Below are 12,850 nucleotides of genomic sequence, written 5' to 3'. Positions count from 1 at the left end.
TGTGTGTGTGTGTGTGTGTGTGTGTGTGTGTGTGTGTGTGTGTGTGTGTGTTTGTGTATGTGACTGTGTGGTCCATGTTGTTTCAGCGTGGTTTGAATATGACAGGGGTTCTGACTCTTGAGGTGGTTGTGTGTTCTCCATAGTTGTGTTTCATAAGAGAGTATATCTCTGTGTTGGAGGTGTGTTGATGCATGCAGTTCACGAAGGTGATGGATATGGTGTGTGTCTTGTGTGTTTTAGATGGCGTTTGTGTGTGATTGAGATGTGTTTCGTATTGTGGATGTTTGATGGTTCTCCAATGCCTATGGGTGGGGGTAGGCGGTGTGTATTCATGATATCCATGCACTGTTTTAGTGGGTGTATGTGTTGTGTGTGGGTTGTTTGTGTTCTTTCCTTCTGGTGTGTGTGTGGTGTAGATTAGAGTGGACTAGGTGGGCTGAGTTTGGGATATCTATGGTGTGTGCACGGTGTGTGTGTGGGTGGTGCCCATTCATGTGGTCTCGGTGTGGTGTGCTAGTGGGAGATGCCGGGTGTGCATGGCCAATCGTGGTGTGTGTATGGTGTTTGTGTATTGTGGGCATGGTGTGCTTCTGGGTGGGCTAAGTGTTGTGAGCTTCTGGTATAGAAGTGGTGTGTGTTGTGATGTGACTGCAGCCTTTGGAGTGTATGCACTTGATTTGTGCTGTCTGTGCAGTGTGCATTGATCCATGTAACAGATGGCTGTGTGTGTTGATTTTGGCATGTGTTCACAGTGTGTGTTTGGCCTATGTCTTGGTGTGTGTGATGAATATCAGGAATTCCTGTGGTCCATGTGTAGTGATGTGAAGTGCGGGTGAGGGGTAGACTGGTGGTATGTAGGTAGTGGAGGCGTGGATCTTGGGTGCTGCAAGTGCCGTGATTCCTTGGTTGCCTGTGGAGTGTGGGTGAGGGGAGTAGGTGACTTGATCGCCCATAGTGGAGTGGAGTGTCTTGGTGGTGTGGTGGTGCGTTTTTGTCTTGAATGGGTGGAGTGTGCAGGAGATATGTGTTCTGGGTGGGATAGGTGTAGTGATTGTGCAGCATAGAATCGTGTGTGGTCTCAATGATGTGGGTTGGTGTGTGTGTGTGTTCTCTATGTTGTCTGTGTCATGTGTATCTGGTTTGTGATGGACATGCGCAAGACGGGACAAGGACGAGTGGTAGGAATCGGTTTAGTGTGTGTTAAACGAGTGATGTCAGTGTGGGAAGGGTGGGGGAGATTTTGCTGGGCATAGTTTGAATGGCAGGAGGTGTGTGTTTGCACTGTAGGGATGGAGTGTGCTGGAGGTGTCATGTGCCAGTGAGGGAGGTGTTGCCTATGTCTGCTGTCCTTCCAGTGTTTGTGTGTGTGTGTCTGTCCTCTGAGTGCTGTGTGTGGAGTTCATGGGTTTTCACGGTCTATGTGTGGGTGTGGTATATGGGTGGTTCCTGTCTCTGAGGGCCTTACCGGTGTTCGTGTTGTAGGTGTGGTGTGACTCTTCTGGGTATTGTGTGTTCCATTTCTGGAATTCCTTGGTGGTATGCATGTTTGGTGTCATGGGACGTTTTGGGTGTCCTGTGTGTGTCCTGCCTATGTCATGGTGTGTTGCATGGGTGATGTCTGCCTGTGTGCATGTGGCATATTTCGTTTTAGTGGAGTGTTCCCCTGTAGGCCTTGGGTGGGTGTTTGGCCATGTGTCCATTTGACATATGTGCTGTGTGTGTGAGCTGTACGTGTGATGTGTTTGTGAGGTCAGGTGAGGGGAGTGTGTCGTCCATGAGGTAGGAGTGCGTTTTGTTGGGAACCCAGAGCTAGGCCCTCAACTGAGCCCTGTGGAGAGCCTGACTCTGCACTCACAAATCAGGTCTGCCATTTTCCTAGAGCCAAACCCTATGCCTACATTGGATGTTTATGCTCTGGACCCCTAGGCCGGACACCCAGTTCCTCCCATGGATGGGAACATCAGACTGTCTGAAGGACTCACCTCTTAGGCAGGAACAAACCTTTTAATTACGTGTTATCCAATAACCTCAGAGACATAGAAACTGGCATACTCCCCTGAGGCCATTGCCACTTCTTTGCTTGTCCAGGCCAAAAATCCAGGGCCTGAGGAGCCTCCTGAGTCCCGCCCTCAACTCAGACCGGGGGTGAGTCCATCTCTGTGTTGCCAGATTGGACATGCCTTAACCTAAGACATAACCCTAACCCTAACCCTAACCCTAACCCTAACCCTAACCCGAAGCCCAGGGCGGGTGCTCAGGCTTCTATCCAAGAGGCCTGGTTCCCAAACTCTCCAGATGAGGGAACCCTGAGCTGCAGTGCACAATTGCACTTGATCCCTAAAGGAAAGCATGCCCTTTAGGAATGAGCTGATCCCGCAGAGCTGGAGAAACCTGCATGCATCCCTTGGGCCACAGCCACGTTAGGCGCCAACAAGTACCAGGAACCAGGAATCTGACGATCCTGCAGACACAAGACCTCAACTCAGCCCCAGTGAAAGGCCACCTAAGCTCGGGAAGATCGGGCCTGCCATGCCCCGTCAGCCTAACCCTAACCCTAGGGTACTTATTCAGACTTCCATCCCCGGTGGCCTGGACCGGTAGCCCTCAAGTTTGGGGACTCCTTATTCACAACACAGGGCTCTGGGTGCCTCTGACGAGGAAACTGTGCCTTTCGGCCCTGTTTGGTACCCTCATGGCGGGAGAGACCTACTTGTCCCGTAAAGCCACCCAGACCTTCCTGGGACCTACACACCACAATACTGGAGCCTGATGGGCCCCCAGAGCTATGCCCTCAACTGAGCCTTGTGGAGCCTCTGCACTCACAAATCAGGTCTTCCATTCACTCAGAGCCAAACCCTATCCCTAGTTTGGGAGTTCAGGTTCTGGAACCCAAAGGCCTGACACCCAGTTCCTCCCATGGAGGCAACATCAGACTGCCAGAAGGACTCAGCCTCTCAGCCAGGAACAAACCGTTTCATTCTGTGCTCTCCAATACCCTCAGAGACTTAGAAACCAGAAAGCTCCCCGAGGCCACTCCCGGCCCCCTTGCCCATCCAGGCCAAATACCCAGGGTCTGAGGATCCTCCTGAGTCCTGCCCTCACCTCAGCCCTTGGGTGAGCCCATATCTGTGTCACAAGATCCGACACGCCTTGTCCCTAAGACATAAACCTAACCCTAACCCTATCCCTTACTTTAACCCTAACCTGAAGACCAGGTCGGGTGCTCAGGTTTCCATCCTCAAAGGTCTGCTTCCCAAACTCTCCAGATGGGGGAACCCTGAGCTGCACCGCACAATTGCACTTGATCCCAATAGAAAAGCATGCCCTATAGAAAAGAGCTGAACCCGCAGAGCTGGAGTAACCTGCATGCATCCCTTGGGCAAAAGCCATGATAGGCGCCCAACAGGACCACAAATTAGGAGTCTGACGATCCTACAGACACAAGCCCTCAACTCAGCTTTAGGGAGAGGCCACGTCAGCGCAGGCAGATCGGACCTGCCATGCCCTGTCGGCCTAACCCTAACCCTAGGTTGCTTATTCAGAATTCTATCTCCAGTGGCCTGGCCCTGTAGCCCTCCAGTTGAGTACTCCTTCTTCACTAGACAGGACTCTGGGTGCCACCCAGGATGAAACTGTCCCATTGGCCCTGTGCAGGATCCTCGAAGCGCGAGAAACCTGCCTGCCCCGTAAAGCCCACCACACCTTCTGAGGACACCCACACCACAATCCCGGAGCCTGATGGGCCCCCATACCTAGGCACTCAAATGAGCCCTTTGGAGAGCCTGACTCTACACGGACAAATCAGGTCTGCCATTCTCCCAGAGCCAAACCCTAACCCTAGGTTGGGTATTCAGGTTCTGAAACCCAGAGGCCTGATACCCAGTTCCTCATAAATGGGAGCATCACACTGTCAGAAGGACTCAGCCTCTCAGCCAGGAACACACCATTTCATGCCGTGCTATCCAATAGCCTCAGAGACCTAGAAACCAGCATTCTCCCCGAGGTCATTCCCACCCTTTTTGCCCCTCCAGGTAAAAAACCCAAGGCCTGTGGAGACTCCTGAGTCACCCTCAACTCAGTCCTTGGGTGAGCCCATATCTGTTTTGCCAGATCAGACATGCCTTGTCCCTAAGGCATAACCCTAACCCTAACCCTAACCCTAATCCGAAGCCAGGTCTGGTGCTCAGGATTCCATCCTCAGAGGCCTGGTTCCCAAACTCTCCAGATGGGGAGCCCTGAGCTGCAGCGCACAATTGCCCTTGAACCTAACAGGAAAGCATACCCTTTAGAAATGAGCTTTACCTGCCCATCAGGAGAAACCTGCATGCATCCCTTGGGCCACAGCCATGATAGGAACCCACCAGGACCACGACCAGGAGTCTGACAATCCTGCAGACACAAGCCCTCAACTCAGCCCTAGGGAGAGGCCCCCTCAATGAGGGCAGATCGGGCTTGCTATGCCCCATTGGCCTAACCCTAACCCTAGGTTTGGGTTATGCTTATTCAGACTTCAGTCCCTGGTGGCCTGGCCCAGTAGCCCTCCACTTTGGGGACTCCTTATACACAATGCAGGACTCGGAGTGCCCCCCACGAGAAAACTGTGCCATTCGTCCCTGTGCAGGACCCTCGTGGCGGCAGAGACCTACTTGCCCCTTAAAGCAACCCACAACTTCTCAGGACACCCACACCACAATCCCAGAGCCGATGGGCCACCAGAGCTATGCCCTCAACTGAGCCCTGTGGAGAACCTGGCTCTGCACTGACAAATAAGTGCTGCCATTCTCCCAGAGTCAAACCCCAACCCTAGGCTGGGTGTTCAGGCACTGAACCCCAGAGGCCTGATACTCAATTCCTCCCATAAATGGGAGCATCACATTGTCAGAAGGACTCTACCTCTCAGCCAGGAACACACCGTTTCATGCCGTGCTATCCAATAACCTCAGAGACCTAGAAACCAGGATGCACCCTGAGGACATTCACACCCTCTTGGCCCTTCCAGGCCAAAAACCAAGGGCCTGAGGATGCTCCTGAGTCCCGTCCACAACTCAGCCCTTGGGTGAGCCCATATCTATTTTGCCAGATTGGACATCCCTGTCCTTAAGACATAACCCTAACCCTAACCCTAAACCGAACCCGAAACTTAGGTCGGGTGCTCAGGCTTCCGTCTTCAGAGGCCTGGTTCCCAAACTCTCCAGATGGGGGAACCCTGAGCTGCAAAGCACAATTGCATTTGATCCTAACAGGAAAGCATGCCCTTTAGAAATGAGCTGAACCCGAAGAGCAGGAGAAACCTGCATGCATCCCTTGGGCCACAGCCACGTTAGGCGTCCAATAGGACCACGAATCAGGAGTCTGACGATCCTGCAGACACAAGCCCTCAACTCAGCCCTAGGGAGAGACCACCTCAACTCGGACAGATCAGGCCTGCCATGTCCCGTCGGCCTGACCCTAACCCTAGGTCAGGGTTATGCTTATTCAGACTTCCGTCCCCGGTGGCCTGGCTTGATAGCCCTCCAGTTTGGGGACTCCTTCTTCACAACGCAGGGCTCTAGGTGCCACCCACGAGGAATCTGTGTCATTCTGCCCAGTGCAGGACCCTCGTGGCGGCAGAGACCTACTTGCCCCTTACAGCAACCCTTTCCTTCCTAGGACACCCATATCACAATCCCGGAGCCTGATGGGCCGCCAGAGGCACGTCCTCAACTGAGCCCTGTGGAGAGCCTGAATCTGAACTGACAATCAAGTCTGCCATTCTCACGGAGCCAAACCCTAACCCTAGGTTGGGTCTTCAGGCTCTGAGCCCAGAGGCCTGATACACAGTTCCTCCCACGAATGGGAGCATCAGATTGTCAGAAGTACTCAGCCTCTCAGCCAGGAACACTCAGTTTTATGCCGTGCTATCCAATAGCCTCAGAGACCTAGAAACCAGCATGCTGCCTGAGGACATTCCCGCCCTCTTTGCTGTTCCAGGCCAAAAAAACCAGTGCCTAAGGAGCCTCCTGCATCCCGCTCTCAACTCAGCCCTTGGGTGGGCCCATATCTGTGTTGCCAGATCGGATATGCCTTGTCCCTAAGACATAACCCTAACGCTAATCCTAACCCTAACCCTAAGCCTAACCCGAAGCCTAGGTCGGTGCTCTGGCTGGTTCCCAAAGTCTCCTGATTGGAGAGCCCTGACCTGCAATGCACAATTGCACTTGATCCTAAAAGGAAAGCATGCCCTTTAGAAATGAGCGGAATCCGCAGAGCAGGAGAAACCTGCATGGATCCCTTAGGCCACAGCCATGTTAGGAGCCCACCAGGTCCATGAACCAGGAGTCTGATTATCATGCAGACACAAGCCCAAAACTCAGCCCTAGGGAGAGGCCACCTCAGCGCGGGCAGATCAGGACTGACATCCCCTGTCAGCCTAACCCTAAAACTAGGGTGCTTATTCAGAATTCCGTCCCCGGTGGCCTGGCACGGTAGACCTCCAGTTTGGGGACTCCTTCTTCAAAACGCAGGGCTCTGGGTGCTACCCATGAGGAAACTGTGCCATTGGGCCCTGTGCAGGACCCTCGTGGCAGGAGAGACCTATTTGTCCCTTAAAGCCACCTAGACCTTCCTGGGACCCCCACACCACAAACCTGGAGCCTGATGGGTTCGCAGAGCAAGGCCCTCAACTGAGCCCTGTGGAAAGCCTGACTCTGCCCTGACAAATCAGGTCTGCCATTCTCCCACAGCCAAACCCTAACCCTCGGTTGGGTGTTCAGGTTCTGGACCCCTAGGCCTGACACCCAGTTCCTCCCATGGATGGGAGCATCAGACTGTTGGAAGTACTCACCTCTCAGGCAGGAACAAATCTTTTAATTCCGTGCTATCCAATAGCCTCCGAGACCTAGAAACCAGCATACTCCTCTGAGGCCATTCCCGCCCTCTTTGCCTACCCAGGCTAAAAACCCAGGGCCTGAGGAGCCTCCTGAGTCCCGCCCACAACGCAGCCCTTGGGTGAGCCCATATCTGTGTTGCAGGATCAGACATGCCTTGTCCCTAAGACTTAACGCTAACCCTAACCTAACCTAACCCTAACCCGAAGCCCAGGTTTGGTGCTCAGGCTTCCATCCAAGAGGCCTGGTTCCCAAATTCTCCAGATGGGGGAACCCTGAGCTGCAGCACACAATTGCACTTGAAGCTAAAAGTACAGCATGCCCTTTAGAAATGTGCTGAACCCACCCAGCAGGAGAAACCTGCCCACATCCCTTGGGCCACAGCCATGTTAGGCTACCCCCAGGACCACGAACCATGAGTCTGACGATGCTATAGACACAAGCCCACAACTCAGCCTTAGGGATAGGCCCCCTCAGCGTGGGCAAATCGGGCCTGCCATGCCCCTCTGCCTAACCCTAACCCTAGGTTTGGTTATGCTTATTCAGACTTCTGTCCTCGGTGGCCTGGCCCGGTAGCCTTCCAGTTTGGAGACTCTTTCTTCACAATGCAGGGCTCTGGGTGCCACCCACGAGGAAACTGTGTCATTCTGCCCTGTGCAGGACCCTTGTGGTGGAAGAGACGTACTTGTCCCTTAAAGTAACCAACACCTTCTTAGGACACTCATTACACAATCCCGGAGCCTGATGGGCCACCAGAGCTAAGCCCTCAACTGAGCCCTGTAGAGGGCTTGGCTCTGCAATGACAAACAAGGGCTGCTATTCTCCCAGAGCCAAACCCTAACTCTAGGTTGGGTGTTCAGGCTCTAGACCCGAGAGGCCTGATATTCAGTTCCTCCCATGCATGGGAGCATTACATTGTCAGAAGGACTCAGCCTCTCAGTCATTAATACACCTTTTCATTCCGAGCTATCCAATAGCCTCAGAGAACTAGAAACAAACATGCACCCCGAGGCCATTGCCACCCTCTTTGCCCCTCCAGGCCAAAAACCCATGGCCTGAGGATCCTCCTGTATCCAGCTCTCAACTCAGCCCTTGGGTGAGCCCATATCTGTGTTGCCAGTTTGGACATGCCTTGTCACTAAGATATAACCCTAACCCTAACCTGAAGCCTAGGTTGGGTGCTCAGGCTTTAGTCCTCAGAAGCCTGGTTCCCAAACTCTCCAGATGGGGGACCCTGTGCTGCAAAGCACAATTGCACTTGATCCTAAAAAGAAAGCATGACCTTTAGAAATGAGCTGAATCCGCAGAGCAGTAGAAACCTGCATGCATCCCTTGGGTCACAGCCACGTTAGGCACCCACCAGGACCACGAAGCCGGAGTCTGACGATCCTGCAGACACAAGCCCTCAACTCAGCCCTAGGGAGAGTTCACCTCAGCACGGGCATATCAGGCCTGCCATGCCCCGTCAGCCTACCCTAACCCTAGGGTGCTTATTCAGACTTCCATCCCTGGTGGCCTGGCACGGTAGCACTCCAGTTTGGGGACTCCTCTTCTCAATGCACGGCTCTGGGTGCCACCCACGAGGGAACTGTGCCATTTGGCCCTGTGCAGGACCCTCTGGCGGGAGAGACCTACTTGTCTCGTAAAGCCACCCAGACCTTCCTGGGACCCCCAAACCACAATCCTGGATCCTGATGGGCCCCAAGATCTAGGCCCTCAACTGAGCCCTGTGCAGAGCCTGACTCTGCACTGACAAATCAGGTCTGCCATTCTCCCAGAGACAAACCCTAACCAGAGGTTGTGAGATCAGGCTCTGGGCCCCAGGCCCGACACTCAGTTCCTCCCATGGATGGGAGACAGACTGTCGGAAGGGCTCAACTCTCAGGCAGGAACAAACCTGTTAGTTCCGTGCTATCCAATAGCCATGGAGACCTAGAAACGAGCATGCTCCCCGAGGACATTCCCGCCCTCTTTGCCTATCCAGGCCAAAAACCCAGGGCCTGAGGAGCCTCCTGAGTCCCGCCTTCAACTCAGCCTTTGCGTGAGCACATATCTGTGTTGACAGATCGGACATGCCTTGTCCCTAAGACATTACCCCAACCCTAACACTAACCCTAAACCTAACCCGAAGCCCAGGTCGGGTGCTCAAGCTTCCGTCCTCAGACACCTGGTTCCCAAACTCTCCAGATGGGGGAACCCTGAGCTGCAGCGCACAATTGCACTTAAACCTAAAAGTACAGCATGCCCTTTAGAAATGAGCTGAACCCTCCCAGCAGGAGAAACCTGCACGCATCCCTTGGGACATAGCCCTGTTAGGCACCCACCAGGACCATGAACCAGGAGTCTGACGATCCTATAGACACAAGCCATCAATTCAGCCGTAGGGAGATGCCACCTCAGCGCTTGAAGATAGGGCCTGCCATGCCCTGTTGGCCTAAACCTAACTCTAGGTTTGGGTTATGCTTATTCAGACTCCCTTCCTCGGTGGCCTGGCCCGGTAGTCCTCTAGTTAGGGGACCCTTCTTCACAACTCAGGGCTTTGGGTGCCACCCACGTGGAAACTGTGTCATTCTGCCCTGTGCAGGACCCTCGTGGCGGCAGACACGTACTTGCCCCTTAAACCAACCCACACCTTCCTAGGACACGCACACCACAATCCCTGAGCCTGATCGGCCGCCAGAGTTATGCCCTCAACTGAGCCCTGTGGAGGGCCTGGCTCTGCACTGACAAATAAGGGCTGTCATTATCCCAGAGTCAAACACTAACCCTACGCTTGGTGTACATGTTCTGGTCCCGAGAGGCCTGATTTTTCAGTTCCTCCCATGCATGGGAGCATTACACTGTCAGAAGGACTCAGACTCTCAGGCAGGAACACACTATATCATTCCGTGCTATCCAATAGCCTCAGAGACCTAGAAACCAGCATGCTCCCCGAGGCCATTCCCGCCCACTTTGCCCCTCCAGGCCAAAAACGCAGGGCCAGAGGATCCGCCTGCATCCCACTCCCAACTCAGCCCTTGGATGAGTCCATATCTGTGTTGCCAGATCGGACATGGCTTTTCCCTAAGACATAACCCTAACCCTAACCCTAACCCTAACCCTAACCCTAACCCTAACCCTAATCCTAACCCGAAGTCTAGTTCGGGTGCTCAGGCTTCCGTCCTCAGACACCTGGTTCCCAAACTCTCCAGATGGGGGAACCCTAGCTGCAATGCACAATTGCACTTTATCCTAAAAGGAAAGCATGCCATTTATAAATGAGCTGAATCCGCAGAGCAGGAAAAACCTGCATGGATCCCTTGGGCCACAGCCACGTTAGGCGCCCACCAGGACCATGAAGCCGGAGTCTGACGATCTTGCAGACACAAGCCCTCAACTCAGCCCTAGGGAGAGGCCACTTCAGCGCAGGTAGATCGGGCCTGCCAGGCCCCGTTAGCCTAACCCAATGCCTACGGTGCTTATTCAGACTTCCGTACCCGGTGGCCTGGCACGGTAGACCTCCAGTTTGGGGACTCCTTTTTCAAACGCAGGGCTCTGGGTGACACCCGCCAGGAAACTTTGCCATTTGGCCCTTCACACACTCGTGAAGGGAGAGACCTATTTGTCCCATGAAGCCACCCAGACATTCCCTGGTCCACCTCACCACAATCCTGGAGCCTGAAGGGCCCCAGATCTAGGCCCACTACTGAGCCCTATGCAGAGCCTGACTCTGCCCTGACAAATCAGGTCTGCCATTCTCCCAGAGAAAAACCCTAACCCTAGGTTGGGTGTTTAGGCTCTGGACCCCTAGGCCTGACACCCAGTTCCTCCCATGGATGGGAGCATCAGACTCTCGGAAGGACTCATCTCTCAGGCAGGAACAAACCTTTTAATTCCGTGCTATGCAATAGCCTCGGAGACATAGAAACCAGCATACTCCCCTGAGGCCATTCCCGCCCTCTTTGCCTATCCAGGCCAAAAATCCAGGGCCTGAGGAGCCTCCTGAGTCCCGCCCTCAACTCAGCCCTTGGCTGAGCCCATATCTGTGTTGACAGATTGGACATGCCTTGTTCCTAGGACATTACCCTAACCCTAACCCTAATCCTAAACCTAACCCGAAGCCCAGGTCAGGTCCTCAGGCTTCCATCCAAGAGGCCTGGTTCCCAAATTCTCCAGATGGGGGAACCCTGAGCTGCAGCGCACAATTGCACTTGAATCTAAAAGTACAGCATGCCCTTTAGAAATGAGCTGAACCCTCTTAGCAGGAGAAACTTGCACTCATCCCTTGGGACACAGCCCTGTTAGGCGCCCACCAGGACCATGAACCAGGAGTCTGACGATCCTATAGCCACAAGCCGTCAATTCAGCCATAGGGAGAGGTGAAGTCAACACTGGCAGATCGGCCCTCCATGCCCTGTCGGCCTAACCGTAACCCTAGGTTTGGGTTATCCTTATTCAGACTTCCGTCCCCAGTGGCCTGACCCGGTAGCCCTCCGTTTGGGGACTCCTTCTTCACAACGCAGGGCTCTGGGTGCCACCCACGTGGAAACTCTGTCTTTCCTCCCTGTGCAGGACCCCCATGGTGGCAGACACGTACTTGCCCCGTTAGGCAATGCACACCTTCCTAGGACACGCACACCATAATCCCTGAGCCTGATGGGCTGCCCGAGCTATGCCCTCAACTGAGCTCTGTGGAGAGCCTGACTCTGCCATGACAAATCAGGTCTGCCATTCTCTCAGAGCCAAACCCTAACCATAGGTTTGGTTTCAGGCTCTGGACCACAGAGGCCTGACACCAAGTTTCTCCCTAGGATGGGAGCATCAACTCTCGGAAGTAATCAGCCACTCAGCCAAGCACAAACCGTTTCATTCCGAGGTAACCTATAGCCTCAGAGACCTAGAAACCAGTATGCTCCCCTGAGGCCATTCCTGTCATCTTTGCCCCACTAGGCCACAAACCCAGGGCCTGAGGATCATCCTGAGTCACGCCCTCAACTCAGACATTTGGTGAGCCCATATCTGTTTTGCCATATTGGATATGACTTGTCCCTAAGCATAACCCTAACCCTAACCCTAACCCTAACCCGAAGCCCAGGTCGGGTGCTCAGGCTACCGTCCTCTGAGACCTGTTTCCCAAACTCTACATATGGTGGAACCCTGAGCTGCACCACACAATTGCACTTGATCCCAAGAGTCAAAATTTACTCTCCAGACAGGTTTTTATTTCTAAGCTGCAAAATTAGAGCTGGGTCTAGTTTGGATGCCATATTATCTGTAATGTGGTTTTGCAATAAATCAGTACAAACCCAACTTCAATCTAAATTCAAACTCCAAATATATCCACAAGTAATTATTTTCTTTTCATCTCTCAAAATATCTGTCTACTTTTTTCCCTATTTATCTACCTACAAATGCTTGTTCATTGCATGAAATTTCAAAAAAAAACATATTATTTAGAGGTGCTCAAATATATATGTGTACAATCACTGTGTATTCTAGATCTCTCTACACTAAAATAATTATGGTTCTGAAGTTGCATACTCTTTTAAACAAATTACATGTTTCTTATGTATATAATATGATTATTAGTTCTTAGTAACTAAAGTACATAAGCATATTCTTTGTCTTTTTTTTTTTTAGTAGAATTAGTGGAAATACTTGAAAGGATGTGTAACCTCATGTAAGATTCCATGAAAGGATATTGTGTAGAACTATGCTCGCCAACAGCCCAGAGGACAGTTTTTGGGTTATCTGATTTGGAATCTCTGAAAGTCATCTCACAATGGTGTAAATTCTAGGTGATTGATATCAGTGCAAAGTAATTATTACCAAGGGATGTGCAAATACAAATAATGAAACATTTCAAAGAACTAAGGTAGACTTTGTGAAACCAATGGTTTCAAACTTCTCCGGAGAATCTGGTCTGATACCTCTTTTATAGGATTCTTCCCTTTATGGTAAATAAGAAATTTCCCTCTTGAGAAAGATAAACATTTTAGACTATT

The 12,850-nt window shown here is 52.5% G+C and overlaps 1 pseudogene; it reads left to right on the top strand.

Annotated features, from left to right (window-relative positions):
- The first annotated feature begins 1,774 nt into the window (after positions 1–1,774).
- LOC111139816 overlaps positions 1,775–12,850 on the top strand; it is a 15,920-nt pseudogene continuing 4,844 nt past the window's right edge.

The sequence above is a fragment of the Enhydra lutris genome, unplaced genomic scaffold (assembly GCF_002288905.1).
Source record: "Enhydra lutris kenyoni isolate GAN:26980312 unplaced genomic scaffold, ASM228890v2 scaffoldscaffold120, whole genome shotgun sequence".
NCBI lineage: Eukaryota > Metazoa > Chordata > Mammalia > Carnivora > Mustelidae > Enhydra > Enhydra lutris.
The sequence above is the reverse complement of the archived record's forward strand: the minus strand, read 5'-3'. Positions and strand labels throughout refer to the sequence as shown.